This window comes from Protopterus annectens, chromosome 7.part0, assembly GCF_019279795.1.
Source record: "Protopterus annectens isolate FY-2018-M chromosome 7.part0, PAN1.0, whole genome shotgun sequence".
Taxonomy (NCBI): domain Eukaryota; kingdom Metazoa; phylum Chordata; order Ceratodontiformes; family Protopteridae; genus Protopterus; species Protopterus annectens.
Window position 1 is genome coordinate 434,315,568 of NC_056739.1, and position 22,663 is coordinate 434,338,230.

The following is a 22,663-nucleotide window of genomic DNA, read 5'->3' on the forward strand; positions in this document are numbered from 1 at the left end:
AAATTAAAGTCTTTTGCTAGTAATTCAATAAGGTTTTGAGAGACCTCAAATTTAGTATAGTTGTAAACATGAAAGTCTCTACTATTGCTGAAAGTGACTTCAGGTTGACAGTACATTACTTCCTGCGCCAGTTGTAAGCCTTCTTGTTCTGCGTTTTCTTGCACCAATTGGCATTCTTTTTCTTGGCATTGGAATGTACATGTTGAAAACCCTGTGGGTTTTTATGCTCAATTTGTCCTTGATTATTCCGCTGTTGACCCTGTTGGTTTTGTAGCCGTTCGCTACGTCGGGGTAAATTACTATTATCGTTAAGGGATGTAAATTCGTCCAAAGTTGTTTCTAAATTTTCAGCGTCATTTGTCACGTTGAAATTGTTATTATTTGTTGTTAGCGGAATAGAGTCATATGTTGACTTGCTGACAGGTGGATCCAGATATGCAGTTCTTTCCTCATATGCCAGTTTGTCTCTATTAATTTTTCGTTTTTTTGTTTCACTTAGTTTTTTAACAAAATATCTATACTTGTGAAAATCCTGGCATATTCATACTCGTAGCGGCCAAAGTATAAATCGTTTATCTCCTGTTCAAGGTTCTCCAACTGCTGTTTTAGATCAGATATTTGTTTTAAATATTCACAGGTCAGTAGATCTAAGAAATGGAGTCCTTGATCATTAAAAAAAGAAGTTAGGCGTAGGTATGAGTGTTTAATTAAACCTACAGGGTATTTCCATTGTCCGAGTCCCTTCGGGACTATCTTTAAATTTATACACTCCTTAAAATACATAGTTTCCAGCTGTAGCTTTTTGTATTTTAGGAGACAGTTATCAAAAAGTTTCAATTTATGAACAATGTTATTACCTTCTTGTTGTTGGTTCGAACCACCCAAAGTGTCGCCAACTTGGTCGCGAAAAATGTTACTGGGAGTGTTGAAAAATTCTTGCAGTGCAGGTAACGCATTGTTAGTGGTTTGTGCTCCATCTCTATTGTTAACGTTAGGTGGAGATGAGTTGTTTTGGTTACTTACAGGCTGACTCGATCTCATAACCTGTGCGGGCTGGATACTGCTTGATGGACTTTGGTTTTGATTAACTTATGAATTTGTAACATCCACTTGTGTCGGTAAAAACACACTAGGGATAGCATTAAAAGACACGCCGGTCCTAGGGCGTACCGCTGGCAAATTGTCCAAATGCCGGCTTTTATGTCATTTGGCTTCTATGTTCTTAAATAGAGGGTCAAATTAATTAACTCTGTGATAGTCGAGGTTACCCATAAAAGACAGATTGGCCTTTTAGGACCAATTTTAAAAACAGACCAGATTAATATACCTATAGAGAATGAAAATTTGACTAGTGAAGTACGTCCATTGGTTAATGTAGGTTCAAAACAAGTGGATTATAGTACTTGTTTCCTTATACAATTTAATATATTGTCACCAGAAATAAGACGCATACTTAATAATAAATCGGGAATTTATCACTCAGGATGCACATACGAGTAAAACTTTAGGACAAAAACCATTAGTTGTTTTTAAGAAGGCTCCTTCCCTAAAAGTTCTTTTGGAACGCACACCTAAGGAACAAAAGCTGGATAATGGAATGTACAGATAAGTGGCCGTTGTAGATACTGTAAATACATAAAGACAGGTACCTCTTTTACAATTCGCGATGTAAAATACTACATGAACAATAAGTGTGACTGTAATAGTCAAGGCATAGTATATCTCGCTAGTTGTAAAATCTGTGCTGCGTTCTATTTGGGGAAGACGGAACGTCATTTAAAACAACGAATATAAGAGCACCTGTATGCAATTTCCAAGGGAGTATTAACAAATGCTTTAGCAAAACATATATTTGAAAATCCAACTCATGGTTTTTTATTCACAGTAGTGCAAAAGATAGAGTTGAATCCTAGAGGTGGCCCTTGGCACCTTAAGCTAGAAGAATCTGAGCTATTGTGGCAGCTCAAAACTTGTGCCTATACTCATCCAGGCATAAATGAAATGTGTTCCATCAAATGTCTGTTGAAGGTATTAACAAACAATATTAGTAATGATGTATAATGTACAATGTTTTTAATGCAATGTATTCCTATTTAACATAAAATAGTTTGCAAAGTTTTCTTCCTTGTATAACATTTATACATAATATAATATAATTTATTTAGCAATTAGCGGGTGTTTTTTAGATGAAAATACATTGTAATGTCTACAAAATAAAAGTAAATTTAAGGGTATGAAGTATATATTTCGTTTAGGTAAACTTTTTGATGTTTTAATGTTCTGCCAGGGTTAAGATTGAATATATACATTTTACATTTTGTATTTTTCTATTGAGAAATGTTCAACTGCAGTAGGATTTTTAAAGGGATGGTCAATTAACTAATTAAATCAATTATCCTATTATGTGAAATGTTAGAGGGACTATAATAGTACTGAAGCATTTGCTATTAGTTTGTCTGAAGAAGTGCATGTATCTTATGCATGAAAGCGCTCACAAACAGTAAAGTATTTTGGGATTTTTACTTCGACTGGCGTCTTTTTGTTGGATCCACTTTGGCGTTTTTTTTCTTGGTTATTTGAGCTTTGCTTGTCTGTGTTTATAATGCCGGGAATGATGGTCTTCAATCAGCAAAAATACTCAAACATTTTATAATCAACATTAAGTAATGAGATGGGCCGATATGAAGTACATCTAGTTGGATCTTTATTAGGTTTTAAAATTGGCGAAATAAATGTATATTGCCAAGATGGGGGGGTTATTAACTCAGTTTGGGCCAAAATAAAAACCTTATGTATTAATGAATATGTACTTTTAGAAAGGATTTTATATATCTCTGATATAATACCATCATTACCCGGTGCATTGTTTGATTTAAGCTTATTTATTTGTGTAATAACCTCTGTATATGAAATACTTTTGTCCAATAGTTTAATCTGTTGTTTATTAAGCTTTTTATTCAGGTTTGTGGTTATAAACTCCTTTATTTTATCTTTAGGTTCCATGTTAATGTTATTATTGTTAATATTGTGAAAGTGATTTCTAAATTCATCTAGTATTTCTGGTAGACTAGAAACATTCTTCTTTTTCCTTAGAGAAAAGATTTCTTTGATATGGTTTTGTTTATTCAACCTTTTTGTTTTATTTTTAAGTCTATGTAAGTATTTGGGGCTTATTGAGTAAGACAAAAACTTGTATTTCTCTAGAGTTATTTTAACTTTAGGAGTTAAAATTTCTTTGTATTTCTCATTTAGTTTGTTTATTTCTTCAATGACTTTCTTATCCATAATATTTTCTTTATTATTATGTTTATAACAGTCTAATTTACTTTGAATATCTAACAATTCCTTATCCCAAGATTTCCTTTTATTATACCATCTTATACTTTGTCCATATAGATATGATTTTAAGGCATCCCAAACATAGACAATGGAGACTTCAGGAGTATAATTTATGTCTAGAAAATGTTGTACTTCTGAAAGTATATATTCTTTATAGTCTTTTAGTTGAGTTAAGTATCCTGGTATCCTTTTGATCTGAACATTATGAGTATTTTTTATCATGAATTCAAAAACAATTGAATTATGATCAGATATAGGACATGAAATGATTTTGGAATTAAATCTGTTACCATCTGGTTAGAAATAAAGACCCTATCTATTTTTGAATAAGTTTTGTATCTGTTAGAAAAAAAGGTGTATGGTAATGATTTTGAATCTGATTATTAATATCATTCAAATGATAAGAATTAGCAAAATCATTTAAATGTTTTGCATTAGATGTAATTCTTCTTTCCTATAGTGGTAGTATCACTTTCATGTAGTATACAATTAAAGTCACCAGCTAAAATAATATCTCCTATAGAGAATGATATGATCTTATCAAGATGATGTTTCACTGTATTAATACCAATTCCAGGTATCCAATATACATTAAAGTGCAAGTCTTCCCATTAATTTGTATTGTAACCATACAAAAAACATTCCTTTGTCATCCTGATAAGACTTAATGGTTTTAGGAATGTGCATACTTTTATTCCATAAAATAGCCATGCCTCTTTTTCTGAGTGTGCTCTGAACTAACCAATACTGCATATTTGTTTGTGGCTAGTTTATCAATATCTTTTTTCAAGAGATGGGTTTCTTGCAGGAAGACTAAGTTGGCCTTATGTAAATTAATGTATCTTATTAGGCTTGCCCTTTTACACAGATTATTCAATCCATTAATGTTTAAAGAAATTCCTTTTAAAGATGTCATTTGGCATTTTTAAAACTTAAGAATATTATGATCAAAATAACAAACAACAACATAAGTAATGTTACATCTCCTCCTTTAGGTGTACCTTTAAATATAGCTGTATTTATTGAATCTCTTATGGGATTTTGTATAGGATTCAATTTTGTTTGTAGTGCAATGAGTGTACAAAATATATTGTGGATGTCAAAACTATATACATATAACAATGAACAAGTGGAAATAATGTAAGGATTAAACCTTGCATCCAGCCTGGAGTTAAAAACTCAACTTAGAGTAGTATTTACCACTCAAGTTAACCCCCTACCCTAAGCAGCAGTACCTCAGCTACCACCTTATCAATTTAATACTGGTTATATTTAACTTAAATTAACAGCTTTCAATTCAATTGTCTAGCAAGACAAGACTACACACTTGATAAAACAGCATCATATAAACTAAAATAAACCTTTTTTTTTTTTAAAACTATTCATACTACTATATACATCTATGTAATATAATGCACTTGTATTCAAATAAACTTGATATTAGGAACCAAGAGGAGAGAGAGAAATAAGACGTAAAAGAGGGAGAGAGAGAGTGAAAGAAAGAGAAAAAAAAAACAAAAGGCATATTTACATATTAATTTATTCAAAGTATGTAAAAATAAGTTCTAACATTCATTTAAATCAAAAACTTCGGCTAATATGGTTCAGACATTACATATATTAAGATACATCTATTTTCTGTCATGTAAATGCAGTCAACAGCTTCCAAAAAAAAACCTTGAATTGCTTGTATATGAGCATTTTACTCATACTCATTGTCAGTAGAATAAAATACTATATTTATAGAAATTGTTATAAATCATACTGCATAGTTATGCAAATTCTCAGAAACACTTGCATTATTGTAAAAAAACCCATCTGTATTTTGTATGTCCATACTACTGCTTTAAAATATATCACATGACAATTTCTTCCAGTATAGAGTTATAAAAGTTATTTATGCTGGTCAATCAGATGAATTAAATGAGTTATAGTAATGTATATGTTTGGAACATAAGTTTCCATCACAGATTAGTATGCTGCAGTCAAGTAGATTTTCAAATACACTTGAATAAATGTTTCATTTTCTATGCCTTCTAAAATAAGACATTTACTTACTACAAGAAACTGCATAATTTAAAATCATTATAACTGACATTTTATGAATTATAACATAGATATTTAAGTAATTATATAAAATAACTCACATTTAAATGTCAAAGAGTTCATTTTCCTTCACATAGTCACATTTGCATCAGTTCTACTTCCTGGTAGAGTGTTCTTCCTGAATCTGTGATGTGTCAGTGTGATATCTGGGTCAAAGGTCAGATTGCTTTCAGCTTCTCTGAGAATTCTGAGAGTTGAAGCTTTTGAAACAGCTCATGGACACTGTTCATGAGGTAGCTCACATCCCAGATTGTCTCCCTTAACATTTTGGCGGGAAACTTGTTAAAAACTAGTGACAAACATTCATTTAGCAGTGTAAATGCATCTAAACATGACAAAACCTTCGCGATGTATTTTACAGGTTATTACAGACTCTAAGTGAAATTAAGCCCAAAGTTATAAGTAATAAAACTCAATATTTTTGTCCCAACTCAACTTTTATGCAAATCTTATTATTTACTGTGTCTATATGATCAAAAGCATTTCTATATATTAATATGAGAAAAAAATAAAGAGAAAGAATAAAGAAAAGAAAAGAGTAGAAAATAAGAGTGTAAAGCAGAAATAAAAAAAATGTAAGAGAAAGCTATAAGAAGTATATACAATGGAATATTACTTACTAAAAATAAAACATTATTTACTATTTAGTTCTAATTATTATTAGTTAAAGCATGACAGATTATTTACAAACAAGCATAAGCAGTATAATCAAGAAAGTATAATTAGGAATAGCATTTGAAGAACATATAAACTTTTTACAAGGAATAAACGTTATTATTCCATTTATCATATTTTCATTACTCTTCTCTCCCTGCCCTCCCCCACACTTTACCCACTACATAATCTAAATAGAATGTCATTGTTTAAACGAAGAAAAGGAGAAGGAGAAAAAAAAAAAAAAAAAAATCAAATTACTGACCTTACTTCTCTTTTTCAGAAAGAGAAACAAATTGAATAATAGCTCGTTGTTAGTTCCTCAGATATTTTGACTGGTTAGGAAACAAAACATTTCTTTGCACACAGAGAATAACTTTGATTAAATCTTTTTCAGAACATTTGTGGCTTTCTGGAAATGCAGGAACTATATTTAAAAAGATTAATAATGAAGTAAAATGATGAGAGAAAAAAAGAAAAAAAAAACATAGAACAAATCATTTGTTCTTTAGTCTCTTCTTCTTCTCTGAAGTCTTACACGAAGTTTCAGTTGCCAGTCTCTTTAAGGACTAGCCCATTCCATTTCCTCTATTTTATCCAAAATCTTATTTTTTTTTATAAACAGTAAAGCAGAGTCTAAGTCATCAAAAATTTTAAAATGATCAGGAAGGAAGATTTTTAGCTTAGCAGGAAACAGAAGGTATGTTTTAAACTGTGCTTTTTTAAGCTCCCTTATTAGTGGCAGAAAAACTTTTCTTTTTAGCTATTACCAAGGAAGAATAGTCCTTGTCAAAACGCACAGTTGTCTCATTAAAAACTTAACAGGAGCTTTAGCCTAAGCAGATTTAAGAACCATCTTTATCAAAAGATGATAGAAATCTAACTATAACTGATCTAGATAAAAACAAAGAGAAGCAACAGAGTCGCTGAATGGAGCTCCAGTCAAGAATGAACCAAAACACAAAAAAGGAACTGGAGTTACAAACCACGATGCTCACAAGTCCAATATCATGAAAAAATCCAGTCAAAGATGTGGCAGAACAATTTATTGGGATCCAAGAAAATTAGCGCTTTCACATACGATCTACCTACACTTCATCAGATTTATCTATTTATTTATTTATATTTGTGTTTTTTGTGTATAACTGATCTAGGATAGTTTTTGTTAGAGTTAGTATTAGCTATAGATCTATGTGCTCTTTCGATACCAAAACAGAATGCTTTTGGTAAAGTTTTAGGGAGCCATGTTGTTAAAAAAGAAGTAATGTTACCTTCAATATTTTCTGGCAGTCCAAAAATCCTAATGTTATTGCACCTAGATCTATTTTCCAAGTCATCCAGCTTTGTTTGTAAATGTGTATTTTGTTTCAGCAGAAACTCAAAGTTGATTTCCTCTTCTTGGATTCTATTTTCCATGTCATTCACAGCTTCTTCTATGCCTGTCATCTGGATCTTCTGTTGTTGCAGGTCTATATGTAACAAGTCTATTTGTTTTGTAGTTTTTTCTATGAAGGTATCAATTTTAGTATCCATTTTATCCATCTTAGCAGTAAGTTGCTGGATTATAGTTATCAGAGACTGAAGTTCTTTCTTGATATTGGATTCTTGAGAATTTGTCTTACTGGAACTCATTTCAGACTGATAAACTGACAGGAAAATTTCCAATGTGATTTCTGACAGGAATATTGTTAAAATTTCCTTTCTTTTTTAGATATAGTTCAAGAACTATATAAAACAAACATATTTAGAAAGAAAATTACTTCAAAAATTAATTTAAGTAATTAATTCCCGTCAGTGTAATGAAATTGGTGGAGCTGAAGAAATCTTGGCCACGCCCCCATCAACTATACATTTCTTGGCATTAAGCTTGAGCCTATGGCTGTGGCACTAAGTATCTGTTTCTGTAAGGCCCTTTTGTAGAATATCCACATCATTCAGGGATTCAATAATGGCTCCCAGTTTGCAGTCATCTGCGAACTTTGTTAGCTAGAGTCCCTTAGTGTTTGAGAGAAGTAGATGCCAAACAAGAGAGGTCCCAGGACTGAACCCTGAGGTACTCCACTTGTCTGGAGCTGGACTTGGAGTACACAACAAAAAAGACAAAAATAAAAAACAGTTAACTGTTTGAATATATCACGGTTGCAGTAATCTAAACTATATAGGTACTAAGCGACAGTCACTGGGCAGCTTTTCAAAACTGAAAGTTGCCGTCCACATGCTCTGTCAGGAATGAGAGGCACTCCATACAAGAAGAGGACCAACAGTTCAGAGCTCTCTTGCCCCTCCAAAAAGGGAGGCAACAACCCTGAAAGAAGAATGTTATGAAAAAAAAAAATGTAATATATACATTATATATATATATATATATATATATATATATATATATATATATATATATATATATATATATACACACACACACACACACACACACACACACACACACACACACACACACACACACACACACACACACACACACAGGTAATACAAATAAGCCACAAAAAATCTGAGTGTTAGAAGAAGGAGACAGCTACAGCAATAGTATTCCATTAGTACATCTACTGTAATGGTAAAATTTTATTTACACAACTGTACTATGTTCAATATTAGATTAATGTTGCAGTAGCCTATCACAGCTTAGAAGAAAAAAGGGAAAGGAAAAAATTAATCCAGATGCCCCAGAGAATGATATTAGCAAACCCTCTTCTAGACCCGGAAAAGTAATCTGTTTAAGTGCGTACAGTGGATCAAGTAGCAGCCTCTAAAAGAGAGTCCACCCCTTTCCTGAAAGCTACCAAAGAAGCCAAAGCACTGGTTGAATGGGTCCTAACCCTGCAAAGAAATAGCATGAGAAACATCTAGAAAAAAAAAAACTGCTTTGGCACTGGTTCTGTTGTCCTTTTACCTTCACAGGATACGAGCAGCAGAACTGAAATTTTGTCTAGGTAGAATCTGAGCGTCCTGTGGACTAGGAGTATGAAGAATCTTCTGTCTTGCTCTTGGAATCAAGAAAAAGTTAGGGAAATTAACTGGCTGGCTCATGGTAAGCAGAGACCTTCTTCCGGCTCTTCCCGATTAAGCATCAGAGTGATTAGTTGTCAAAGAAACCCCATCCTTGTGGAAAATGAGGTAGGCTTGTCTCACTATAAACTTGCATCTTAGATACTCTGCTCACTGAACTAAGAGCAATTCAGCCTGAGGAGTTGGTTCAAATGGACAGAGTAAGCTTTTCAAGCACAAAGCCAAGATATGGTGAAGCCAACTGTTTTCTAAGTGGACAGATATACAAAACCCCTTTTAAAAACTGCTAGACTTGAGAATGGTTATAAAAGGGAGCACTAAGGGCAAACAATCAAAGATGACAGATGAACAGTAAAAAGTGTGGGAAGAAATAGCCAGGGAATTGTTACGGCAAGGCTTGTATAGGCCCTAGGGTCGATAGCCTAGTACCAACCTATGAACCTTGATAGACAAAGGAAGCCAGAGGTCAGTAACACACAAATAAGGTCTGGCTGCCTCCGGTCCTTGCCCAAGAGTCTATATACACACATCAGTTTTATATATATTATATATACACACATCAGTTTTATATATATTATATATACACATCAGTTTTATATATATTACATACATACTAATATATGTAATATATGTATATCTCTCTCATATCTCTATATCTACATATATATATATATATATATATATATATATATATATATATATATATATATATATATATATATATATATACACACACACACACACATATATATATACACATGTATAGATATATATATATATATATACACACACACACATATATATATACACATGTATAGATATATATATATATATATGCAGATATATATATATGCAGATATATATATCTACATCTACACATCTACACATCTACACATCTACATCTACACATCTACATCTACATCTACATCTATATATATATAAAATATATATGGGCAGGATTCACAAAGCCTCCGTGTAAGAGTTACAAGGCTTACACGGAGGCTGCAGTTAAACGGTGTGATGTCAGCATGTCATGCATATGCATGAGGGCATGCTGAATCACACCTAAGGCTTACATGGTCCGTGGAAGACAGTAGAGGCGTGTCCGTAGGCCGAGCCTTGCAAACATTCACAACCCCAGAAGAGTAAAAGTCCCGAAAGACCCCCATGACAGAGTCAGTGTAAATGTGAATAAACACAACACAACACATGCCCCCACAGACTATGAACATAAAATATATAAATGAACAAGTTATATATTTTTTTTAAATTGTAAAGATGTTTGCCCGTGAGTGCACTCGTTTGCACGGGCGTGCCCATAGCTTAGCCCAGTTAGCAGTCAGTGGAAAAGCATACAAGAACTACATATGCAAAGTAAGCCAAGAAGCAATAGCGTAGTGATGTGCCTATAGCTGAGCTACAGTTTAACAAGTTGAGTGCATCTGCCCGTAGGTGAGCAGTGGTTTAACACGCTGAAACTGTGTGCCCCTAGCTGAGCTGAGCGTAATATGCGTGCTGACAGCCAAATGAAGCGTAAACCAGCGTAACCAGTTTGCGCAGAGCTGTGCGCCAATAAGCTAACCGACGGGCAACGTTGAGCAAGCTGTAACAAAACAGCCTTTACACAGACACACCTCCTAGCCTGTGTAGACAGTCATAAAATATAAAAAGCAGTGGCCAGGTTCGAACCCAGGATACCATGCACCATAGTCAAGGTACTGAACCACTAAGCCATGACAGCTGCACTTAGAAATGCAGTAATAACAAATATATAGGAATGAACAGAAAGAGAAGCATGACAAAGCAGGTTTTGTGAAGCTGATACAATTCCAAAATGACCAATCACAGATAAGTGAGGGAAAAACGGCATATATAAGCCCCATAGGCGGGAGTACACAGCATAACCGATTGTAGAACCAACTTGCAGCCAGAATGTCAGGTGTAGGTGAGGGTAGTTGCTTTCGAGCACAGAGGTGGGGCGTTGAGGAGTCCAAATATATGGTTTGGCTCTTTGTCCACAATCATGAGGCCCAACTCATGCAGGGCCAGGTCCTGTGGGGAGCATATAGGGCTGAGGCGTGGGACCGGTTGGCTCATGATCTTACCAGTGCCACAGGGATACCAAGGACTGGTGAGCAGGTCCGTCACCACCATGCGGACCTGAAGAGACGGAAGCAGGACCAACTGAACTGTTGGATCCAGGAGGCCCGGCAAATGCCGAACGCCCCACTACTGAGTAAGTTACATCTAATTATTTATGTAAGAAATTAACCTAGCTGATATTATGGAGATGTGTATTCCAATATTACTTTGCTGCAGGTGTCCGTTCTGCGAACCGTAGAGCCTATGGCGATAGGCTGGTGCGGTTGCGCCACCAGGCAGGTCAGTAATCCTCTCCCTGTAACTGTAAATAAATATAAAAGTAGGACAGTTAGCAAAAGAGTGCAGTCACCAAGTAATAAAATGTGCAAGTAACAGTGTAAGAGGGTTTGCAAGTATTGCTCGATTACAAAAGTGTGATGCAGTCTGTAATCCAAACAGAAAAATGAAAAAGTCTGAAATAAAGATGTCCCACCTGTAATATAATAGTACATAACCTGCAGCAGGCTGAAAAGTACAGCTGCAGAAGCTGAGTAAAACATGTGTGAAATGTATCCCTGTTGAAATACAGAAACATGACAGAAGTGAGACTGTCGGAAAGGATTGTAATAACTACAGGTAAAACATGTCAATAAAGCCTAGAATTAAGGACCATCCTGAATTGTAAAAATAAAACAAGTGAGAGTGTGAGAATGTTATGAATCCACCAATAAAGTAGTAATAACTCCTGAATAAAAGTATACTGCAGTCAGTACAGAATGAAATGAATGTGACAAGCAGAACCAAACTGCAAAAGGTGTTGAAAATGTTACTGCAGCTGGAATGTGTATCCCAAAATCTGGATATGTTGCTCTCAGTCTGCAATATGTAGATAGTATATTTGTCTATAGCTATATAAAGCAAATGTAGCAGGATGATGTAGCTGAACAGAGCCAGATATGAATGTGTATGAATAAAAATGAAAATGTATATTGATGTAGCAGTAACATTCCTATCACCAACTTGAAGTAGTTATCACATAGGAAACTGTAGGCAGAACTGTAGTGTGTATATATCTGCAGCTATTAGAAATGTACAGCATATGTCTTGGTATTTGAAAGTGTTAAATTTTCTTCACCCTACCCTATAACCACATATAATCCATTCCACGTGAAATTGTTATGTGCAATCACAATTAACACCCCCTGGACATTTGTCCTGTTGGGTCATACATACCTGCATGCACGTTGATGCATCTGCCCTGTTCATACATCCAAACCTGATGGCCTGTTGCCATCAAATCAACCCTGCATGTTGTTGGACTGTGTATTGCTGTTCAAAATATGCATGTGTTATGCTTGCTGTTCAATGGTTTGAATATCTGGGTGTTTGGTTAATGGGAATACTAATGCATGCTGTTACAACTAATTGTGAATGGTATTGTAAGTTACTAACCCAAACTGTCATGACATAATGCAAAACATAGGACGACAGGGAAGGAGGGTTCCAGCAGACCCACCTCGGCTGGCGAGTGCACCTGGCAGTAGTGCTCAGTCCGGACCCTCCTCCGGTGGCCCTGTGCCACCTGCGGGTGGAAGCACTGCAGGGGATGGTGCTCATCCCACCTCTACAAGTGTGGCCGGAGGAGAACAACCACTCACCCTCCATAGTGTCCGGACTGTGGTGCGTAGGGAGATCCAGGAAGTTGTTCTTGGGCCCCTACGCCAGCTTGAGGCACAGGTGGCACAACTAATGGGCGTGCCTGCTGCCTGGCCTACACAGCCCCCAGCACAGCCCCATCCTGGGCTGTGAAGGAAGTGGCAACTGCCCATGGGTGGGGATATCAGTTCCACTGTTGCCATCTGTGGGCTCATGGGCTCTAGATATCCAAACATCTGTCCCAGTCAATTGTGTAACCCCCCACGTGTCATACACCGCCCCTGTATGAGTCTTGTTTGTCTTGTATGTTGACCTACCCAACCTACCTCCCCAACTATACCGACGTCCTGTACCTGACATACCACTCTCACCTGAAAAAAAAAAAAAAAGGGGCACTCACAAAATAATTGCGCCCCATATATAGCTGCCCATTTCGCACACATGTCTGCTGGACATGGAAACTGTCAATTACAATTGGCTGTACAACAAGTATTATTGTTGTCCTCACACCTCTCAGGGGTGGAAGGTTTCAAATGTCACACCAAATTACAAACATATGCACAGCTGTTGCTGATGAAGAAATGGGCAGCTATGGGCCTTGCCTACATCCCTCCTGCAAAACCCGAGCTTACTGTCTTACCCTCTTTGTGACTCCTTTTTCACCACTTTCCTGTCTCCCCATTTTCATTTATTTCAAAGAAAATAGTGCAGGTGTGAGCAAGAGTAAACACTTTTAAGCGGTTGTAAGCGGGTGTGAGTGGAGCTGAACACCAGTGCACATGCGGGAGCTCCGCGCAAACCAGCGCTAACCTGGTTACAACTGCTTAAAAGTGCCTTAGTCACTGAATGACAAGTCCTTTAGTCTGCTCAAAAGCAAAATAAAATCCCACTGTCAGTCCCGAACCCATGACCTTGCAAACAGTAGTCTGCATGATGCTACAATAAATATATCATGCAATAGTAGGAATGCATGTAAAGGGAATATAGGATGTGAAGTACACAAAGCATGTCATGTATATTTACTGTCAAATGTAGTGGATTTCTAGAATAGTAGTGTGTGAACAGAAACAGCCATGCTAGTTGGTAGCTAGTAGGTAATGTCACTGTAGCACCTTGCAAGCCACACACACTCACAGCATGATCACTGCCCATACCCCACAACCTCTTACAGGAACACATCCAGACTAAGTAAGAAAAAATGTGGAGCAAAGGGCCAAAAACAGGGACACATTCCAAATAATGCTACAACAAACTTACACAGTTCAGAGAGTAACAGGTTCTGCATTTTGTTGGATGTTTGGAAGGGTATGAAGTCTGAAACTGAAATGTTTGTCACTATAGTCTGACTTGAGCCCACAGTGATTTGCCAGAAAAAGCAGTTTATGAGATATTGACCAAAATATGAGGCAAAAATGTGGACAACCTGCAAATATCTGTACACTTGAGAGGTCTGACACTGCCATATTTGAATAGTTTAGAGCCTAGACATAGCAACAGTGACTGTGTTACAGGGATGCCCCACAGACTCCCTGTGAAATGTACAAACAGTAGGCAGAAAGGTGTTAAACACATGCAATGGTAACTATGAAGTACTGAAAGTATGCACCACTTGCACGGCAGAAATAGTGTAGTAATACATATGCTCATGCTATCCCAGTCACAACTGCAGAATACCAGACAATTTAATGGGTGTACCCCACTGATATGTACCATTCCATGAGGCAGATAAAAGATGCACCCGAGTGTCTCTGGGGGCTGCTCAGCAGCATAATCAAATACCCTAATAGATTGTCAAGGCCCACACCATGGCCAGACCACACTGCATGCAGTAACACCCTAGCAGATATAGCAAGCATTCCAAGGTGTGAATGTACATGGAAAATAGGAAAGCCACAGCAACACACTACAGTCAAGACACCTAGCAGGCATACAAGTAGTGAATGTAAAGGACAAATATTGAAGCCATAGCAACAAAGTGCAAGAGCCACTGCTATACACCAGTTGCATCACATGTCCCACAGGAAAGCACACCCACCCACATTAACAGTAGCAGTAGTCTTGGGTGTCAGTGTACATACACACTTAGTACAGGAAAAAGTACAGTTTTGTACCTACCATAAATGTAGATGTCCGATAGATATGCAACTGCAGTCCTTACATATGGGTTGTCCTGCCTCAGGCAGCCCTCGGTCAGCCGGATTCCAAAGTCTGGGTCCGGCATCGGCTGATGTCACCTCCTCCCAGACGTCAGAGCAGCTGGGGTATAAAAGCATCAGCCGACGCCATCTTCCTCAGTGTTTCTTGCCCCAGATGCCAGGTGCCGTCCAAGGAAGGCTAAATTTAGAACTGGATAAAAAATTCCAGACATACACAACAGTAATAAACAGATACACCATAACATATCTCCCCAGCTAATTATAAAAGGAGGGAAGTGGACCCAAAATACAGAGGGGTAGGAGGGAGGGAAAACCTGACTGCAGTTGATATCTATCGGACATCAACATTTATGGTAGGTACAAAACCGTACAATGTCCTTCAAGAATGCAACTGCAGTCCTTACATACGGGTTGAATACCATAGCCAAGCTGGGGGTGGTAGGCTCCAAGATAGGGATGGTGTAGCTAAAATGCCCTGCAGGACTGCCGAAGCAAAGCCTGCTCGGGATCTGGAATATAAAGGCAGGTTGTAGTGCTTGGAAAATGTATGCACGGAGCTCCATGTAGCAGCTTCTAGAATGTCCTTTGTAGCCACCCCTCTTAGAAAGGCTGTGGAGGTGGCTGTAGCTCTGGTGGAGTATGGCCTAATATTGGCTGGCACACCCTTTCCATGGAATGAACAGAATCTGATGCAATGACCAATCCATTTTGAAATTGTTTGTTTGGAAATTGCCTTTCCTTGCACTTCAGCAGCGTATGCTACAAATAGCTGGTCAGACTTTGTTGGCCTTTGTTCTGTCCAAGTAGTAGCGTAGTTGTCCGTGTATGTCCAAAGTGTGTAGCAACCTTTCCCCTTTATTTTGAGGATTGGGGAAGAAGGTAGGCAGGTGAATTGCTTGATTTAGAGACACCCTGGATATCACTTTTGGCATAAAAGAGGGATTGGTTCTTAAAGAAACTCTGTCCTGATGAAAAATGAGAAATGGAGGTACTGCCATGAGGGCTTGTATCTCCGAAACTCTTCTTGCGGAGGTAAATTGCCAACAGGAAAACTGTTTTCCAGGAAAGAAATTGCAATTCTGAAGATGCTACTGGCTCAAAAGGTGAAAGAGTTAATTTTTCCAACACGAAGTTGAGGTCCCATGTAGGCACTGGTGGTTTTCTGAGAGGTTTGATATTCTTTATCCCTCTTAGAAATTGTCTTGGCAAAGGATGTGAAAACACAGGTGGATCAGTGTTGTACTTTGCTGAAATTGCTGAAGCGTGTACTTTTATGGAAGAATAGGAAAGTCCGTTATGCAGCATTTCTGCAAAGTGTTCTAGTATCTGTGGGATGCTCAAAACTGATGCATCCCGACCCTTGTTGGTATTCCAGATGTTGAATCTCTTCCATTTAGCTGAATAAGTCTTTCTGGTGGAAGGTCTGCGTGCTTCCAATAAGATTGGTTGAACTTCCTTGGAGAGAGACATATGGGGAGAATTCACGGAACCCTCCAAGCTGTCAGCTGCAGAGTTTGCAGGTTGGGATGAACAGTCCTGTAATTGTGCTGGGTCAAAAGTAGAGGCCATTGAGGCAGGGGCCACGGCTTGGTGCAGGATATGCTCCTTAGTAATGGATACCAGTGCTGTCTTGGCCAATCTGGAGCTATTAAGATGCCTTTCGGTTGATCTGCTTTGATCTTCAGAAGCACTTGGTCATTAATGGTAGAGGTGGGAATGCATAGATTGTTAGAGAGTTCCAGCTGAAGGAGAGAGCATCCATTCTCCAGGCTTGTGGATGGTGTGTCCTCGAGCAGAACTTTTTCAGATGATGATTGAGGTGTGAGGCAAAGAGATCTATGTCCGGCCTCCCCCATGCCGGAGTTATTTGTGCAAAAATGTCTGGATGCAACATCCATTCGTGCGGGTCCAGGATGTTTCTGCTTAGACTGTCCGCCAGAACACTGTCCTTGCCCGGAACAAACTGGGATTGCAGCTGTATGTTCAGTTTCAGGGATTTTTCCCAAAGAGTCATTGTTAGTCTGCAGAGGGGGTAAGAATGAGTACCTCCCTGCTTGTTTATATACCACATGACAGTGGTGTTGTCCGTCTTTATTAGCAGTTGACCTTGTTGAAGATATTTTCCGAAGGCCTCGATTGCATGAATTACTGCTAACATCTCTTTTTGATTGATGTGTAGATGCACTTCCCGGGGGGGTCCAGGAGAGGCTAACTTTTTTCTGCAAATCATCCATCAAGAAATCCTGATACTGAAACATATGAAAAAGGCAGTTAAGGGCCCTCATGGCAAGGGTGGTTGAGGTATAAACTTTTTTGCCCCACCTCTCCAGGGCCCTAGATTCCCTGTCTGCGGGCAAAGGATTTTTGGCCGTGCAGGTGGCTACTCCTTTGGGCCCCTGGGAAATAGTTTCTAGATCAACAGAATGGGCCTTAAAAAGATGTTTATGAGTTTCAGGAACCCTGTAGTATCAGTCTGGCTTAACAGGAGCAGGAGGGAGAGAATCTGGAGAAACACTCTAATCTGAGTACACATCATCCAATACATCTAAATACTGGAGGGATAGCTAAAGGCTTGTGCTGGAGAAGCTTAAGGAAGGTACGAAGCCTTTTCCTGGAGTCGGAGAATTCCTGGCCCCGCCACTGAAAATGCTCTCTCATGGAGTGGAGAATTTCCCCAAAAGAAATATCCTCAGGAGGGGAGGCAGAAGGAATAGATTCCTCCGCATCAGAATCCTCGTAGGCCTGGAAGGACTCTTCCTGGGTATCTGAGTGATCAGAGTCACCGGAGGCCTCATCTGAAGAAAGGGTGTCTGTCTGTTCAACCCTGGGCCTTTTGTCCGAGGGCGGCTGAGAACCTCTGTCAGGATGAGCCTGGGAACCTCTGATTAAGGAAATTAGATCTGCAACTAAAGTCATGATCTGTTTATCAGTAGTGGGACCCTGAGAAAGTGTTTTAGGAGGGTGAGACAGACTGGCTGGCAGCCTTAGCACGTGTGTAGGCCTTGATTGACATGGACACCGGAGGCCTAGCTGCCCCACGTGTTGGAGTAATTTTGTCCACCGGTATGCTTGAGTAATTTTGTCCACCGGTATGGTCTCGGGCAAATCTCGGGCTTCAGCTTCTGAGGGAAAATCAACAACCGGCGTAGGCTCCAGGGCCGAAGAGAACGGTAAAGCGGTGTCGGTCTGGAGCAGTGGAATAACCGCCTCAGTAGAGACCGATGCACTCGCGGTAGGTTTTGGCCTGGTGTCAGTGGAAGTCACGGGCCGAGAATGTCGGTCCCGGTCCTTCCGTTTTTTGGAAATGTGTTGTCGGTTGTTCCGACGGTACGATATGAGTATTTTTCGCCAAAAAAGTCTTCAGCAAATTCTGCCCGGTGCCCGAGTGTGCGCTTGTTGAAGCAAGCACAGGCAGCGCAGGCAGAGATGTCATGGTCTGGGCCAAGGCAGGGAAGGCAGTAAGAATGGAAGTCCTTAGGAGGTATTTGTTTACCACAAGACAAACCGTTATTAACTTTTGCAGTTTTATCTGACATCGGCTGAGGCAAGAAAAGGTTCCCCAATGGAGTACTTGGCTTTTTGATGACTTTGGATACTGAAAACACAGGAGCTGACCGACCGGCACTTGCGAACTGCTTCTGCTTCGGGCACCGCGCGGCAAGAAAGACTGAGGAAGATGGCGTCGGCTGATGCTTTTATACCCCAGCCGCTCTGATGTCGGGGAGGAGGCGACATCAGCCGATGCCGGACCCAGACTTTGGAATCCGGCCGACCGAGGGCTGCCTGAGGCAGGACAACCCATATGTAAGGACTGCAGTTGCATTCTTGAAGAACATCTGGAGAAATGAATGGAGAAATGTTAATCTACAACACAGCCGGAAATATGAGAGAAATACTAACCTTTACACTCACAGAACAGTGTCCACAGCATGCCAGCATGGTCCCTGCCCTTACAATCTGAAAGGGCTATGCCTTTCTCCCATAGCACTGTCCTGAAATCACAGTGAGAACTGCAATCAGTACACAACTGGCTGCATGCAATTAGCAAATGCTGGCTAACAATTGGTGCAGAGGCCATCACATGGACATATGCAGATACCTACAAAACCATGCTGTACTCCCAGTCCACACATGCAATACTTTCATTGCACCCTGTGGAGGTAGGGAGAGACAGAGACAAAAGAATTAACATACACAAACAAAACCAGTCAGCAACAACCACTTGAAAGCTGACAACTGGCAAGTGGTGCAGCAGGACACAAAACTAGATGGCAACACAAGCAGCTGTGACAAACACAGGTAATGTAAAGTAATACCATAAAAGTCTACATACTGTGAACCCTCCATATGTGTCATTGGTCTATATCCATATGTATATGAAGATGTGCATAGGGCAGGGGACATACAGCAACTATCAGTGAAGGCTGTACATACATATGTATGTGAGGGCATCTATGTGCACATATCAATGTAGGTTGTAGTGCAATGTACAAAGTAGGTTTCACAGTTATGTATGTTTAGCAGTATGTTAGTGTGTGTATACAGTTTTGTAAACAAACATGTTGATATACCTATCATATGGATACGTATGCATGTCAATATATATATATATATATATATATATATATATATATATATATATATATATATATATATATATATATATATAATATGCATATATGTATACATACATACATACATACATAGAGAGGGATGTAGGAATACATAGACAGATGTAGATAGAATATGTACAAACATATACACACATACAGATATATATATATGTAGATACATATACATAGACAGACAGACCTGACTACTCTGAGTGAGGCACATGCGTATTGCAACAGGTGCCTGGTGACAAAGGCATGGAGTGAACACCAGTGTCAAAACTGGAGTACCATACCCAATTTCAAATCACCTACACCAGTAACCACCAGATATGTGATTGGCTGCCCAACACTGCAAGTGTCAGGGGTGAACAGGGTCATAAATGTGTATACAATAGTCACCACAATGATATTCACAGTAGCACACTATTCCTGGTATGTGTCAGCAGCCATGGTGCGTCAGCTATGGACATGTAGGTCAGTGTACCCCTCCACACCACACAATGGCTGCCACGGTATGTACCTCACATGACAGCTACAGATATGGAGAAGGACACAGTGACATGTACAACACTGTGACAATGCACTCAAACACATTACCAATGCACAGTGACTGACACCACCACAGAGTACACACATACTACCCACATAGAGGTTACCACTCCTGGATTTACATACTTAAGTCACACCCATGACAGATGTCCCAACAACCATAGTAACACCTCACACCATCCACAACCTAAACGACTGCTGTGTGTCGTCCATGACACTGCAGTAGAGAGCACATGGTGGAGGTACAGGTTCCTACCCACAGATAAGACATACCCTGCAATAAACCACACAGCATTAAGAAGCAAGACACCCCCATGAGTACGTCACACATACCCCTGCCGAATAGTTAGTCAGATAGGTAATATGCCATAGGAGTCACCCTGTGTAACTGTGACAGGAGCAGGTACCATCACATCACATGCGTCACAATGGTCAGGGTAGCAGAACCATATGCTGCTGTAGTCCCAGGGGCAATAGCATATTGTATTGTATCGTGTTGTATTGTAGTGGTATGTAGAGGTGCCTCCTTCGTGGAGTGGAACCACTGCTGCTGTACACCAGTGTACAGGTACATATCCTGTAGTCAGGCTAGTGTTACATAGCACTTCTACATGTGTGTTTAGCTCCTCTTGGAGTTCATGTAGCATGCAACCGGGGATACCATCAGGTCCCATTCATGTTGAGTTTTCTGCTTTTCTGAGGGCGGCTCTCACCTGGACATCTGTGAGGACAAGGAGGTTACAATCAGCTGGGATAAGTATGTCTTATTTTGGGGGAGAGGGAGGGGGAAACCTGCACTGAACCTGTCTGCCACAATGTTGCCAATATCTGTGGGTTCAGTGAATTATTTGTTGTCGTGTACTAACTATGAGCATAATGGAGGGTTTCTGACCAGGTTGCTAACATAACTGAAGAAGGCCTTGTGGTTATCTGTAGTGTCCCTGTTGATTTCCCTCTCAAAGTTGCCCATGTATGGAGTGTGCCAGGTACTGTTGCACAGTTGTTGGCTGAGCACTGATACCTGGCCATTTACATGTGTATCCACCAATAGACAGACAGATGCTATATATGTGAGATATGTTGTATCACAACAGTTGAGTAGCATGTGTAGTATGTGTGCCAAATTCTGCTGACATATTTTGCTGATATCATGTTATTTCCTTTTTCAGGACCATGGCTCACCAGCGCAATCCAGCGTACTCTGCAGCCGAGGAGGAGGAGATACACCAGAGCCTGGTGCGGGATTATGCAATACTCTTTTCCTGCACCAGCCAGAATCAGCAGCAGAGGGCTGCACTGTGGCAAGACCTGGTCTGTCGGGTAAATGACATAGGCACGCATAATAGGACATCTGAGCAGGTACGACATCACTGCAGTGATTTAATCAGAAATGTCAGTCAGCGTGCATCGGATATCCACAGGCAACAGGTTGCCACAGGTGGTGGGGTGGCTACACATCCCCCACTCACCAGACTGGAGGGACTACTCATAAGTGTCGTGGCTCCAGCCCGCCAACAAGAACAGCAGCAGACCTGCATTATGATGGAGGCTGGAGCCACGCAGCAGCAAGACTACGAGTGTGCAGGTAATATGCCATATGTATAGTTGACTGTTGTGTACACGGGTAGTTAATGCATGTGTGAGGTGTGTCCTTGGTTTGTAGCTGTCATCATAGTATTTAATGTGCAAGTGTGATATCCTCAATATTAGCAGCCGACCTGAGAAAGGCGACTGTTTTACTACTGACCTGTATCATACTCAGTAACAATGGCACAGTTGTGCCCACTGACATTAATTTCCTCACTTCTGCAGGTCCCTCTGGTGTAACGGCAAAGCAGCCTATCCATGCTGGTGAGTGTGTATTAACAATACCTTTAATAGTCTTGATAGTAATAGTAATATTAGGTTCACTGAGTAGTGCTCTGTGTATGCATGCAGGTGTGTCTGTGTCTGTGTTGATATCTCGCATACCGAGTAGTGTGCATGTGTGCACTTGTGCACCTATGCATCACTGGTAACATTGTAAACTGTTTCCTGTTTCCCTCCCACAGGTTCTGGTGCTGCTCTGGTGTCATGCAGCAGGGAACCTGAATCAGGTGCCACGGGTACTGATAATGACATCATCTGTGTAATGGCACAGGAAGGTATGCCAGGGTCCGTCATTGGTCAGCCAATTGACAGTACACAGCTGTCAACCCCATCAATGCGCACAGTTATCCTGCCAATACACCCTTTGTCACCAATGTCCCTAGGTGATTGACAGGATACAGTGGGCATTGACCAGGGTAATGTGGTATCTGTGGCACATGCTTCCCCACACAGCAGCCATGGGCATGGCCCTGAGATGGTACCACACAGACAGATGTCCAGGGGTTCTCGTAGGAGCATCCGTGGGCGTACTGCCCCTATCAGACGTGCCCACAGAGGTCTTACAACCGCAGCTATGTTTCGGGCTGTCATGCAGGCACAGTCACGTATGGAACG

General features: G+C 39.6%; 1 protein-coding gene across 2 annotated transcripts in view; it reads right to left on the reverse strand.

Moving 5' to 3' along the window:
- Window positions 1–22,663, reverse strand: part of SAT2 (spermidine/spermine N1-acetyltransferase family member 2) — a 302,999-nt gene that overhangs the window by 237,324 nt on the left and 43,012 nt on the right. The gene's annotated exons all lie outside the window — the stretch shown is intronic.